Consider the following 1068-nt stretch of genomic DNA (forward strand, 5'->3'; position numbering starts at 1 on the left):
GGGGTTAGGGAGGGGAGAAGGAAGTACATACGGGGTTCACTTTATTAATTAATTAATTATACATTAACCGAGTTTTTCTTCGTGGGATGCGTCACTGTAAGAATTATAATTCCGGTAGTAATTATTAGTTGACGTTGGTACTTGACATTTCCATCAGTGCGAGAACGATATCAGTTCATAGTTCTTGTATGAAGTGTGGTTGCATTCCTAGGCTAATGATTATTGCTATGTTTTTTATCTCCATGAGTACATTTGTGTCGTCTTTACTTTCCCTCTGTTGTTTCTGTCTGTCCGTCTGTCTGTCTGTCTGTCTGTTTTACTTTTCGCTAGCACTAAATGACCAGTACTGCGTCAATATGTGCTTCTCTTTACTCAAAACAGACAAATCTTGTGTCTTCGACGTTTGTGTGCTTTTCTCAGATGGTTGTTTTTTGTAAGTGTTTTACGGCGCTCGCAACTGCATAAGGTCATATTGAGCGCGCCGGACACATTACATTTTTTCAGTTGGTAGATAATTTTGAATTTTGCCCGGGTGGCGGCCAAAGGCTACTCTTATCGATTTTAGACCACCAAGGAATCTTTAACGTACGAATCTTGCATATGGGCTCTTCGAGATTTTCGCCCTTGTCGGAGAAGGCTATGTGTAGATCTTTCCTACCAGAAGATCAGGGGGTGTGGGCGAAAGACAGCAGTAAAAAAGGAGCCAAGGAGTAGTAGCAGAAAGGCTGCTTGCTGAAAGAGTCAGCAGCCCAGAGGAGGGGGCAAAGGAGGTGAGGGTGTGTGGGGGCAGAAAGAGGAGATGAAAGCAGACGACAGAACATTGCTAGAGAGCAGGAAAGGAGGTGAAAGGAGACAGTTTTAGAGAAGAAAATGTTTCGGTCGTTACCAGGATTCGAACCCGGGACCTTTGAATGAGAGGCAAACACCTTAACCCCTGGGCCACGAGAACCCCCACAGACGGTTAATAGTGTTGGTGGTCTGAAAGTGAACAAACAAGATGTAAGTTATTGTTGTTTAGTAGTAGTAGTAGTAGTAGTAGTAGTAGTAGTAGTAGTAGTAGTAGTAGTA

This window comes from Aplysia californica, unplaced genomic scaffold, assembly GCF_000002075.1.
Source record: "Aplysia californica isolate F4 #8 unplaced genomic scaffold, AplCal3.0 scaffold00203, whole genome shotgun sequence".
NCBI lineage: Eukaryota > Metazoa > Mollusca > Gastropoda > Aplysiida > Aplysiidae > Aplysia > Aplysia californica.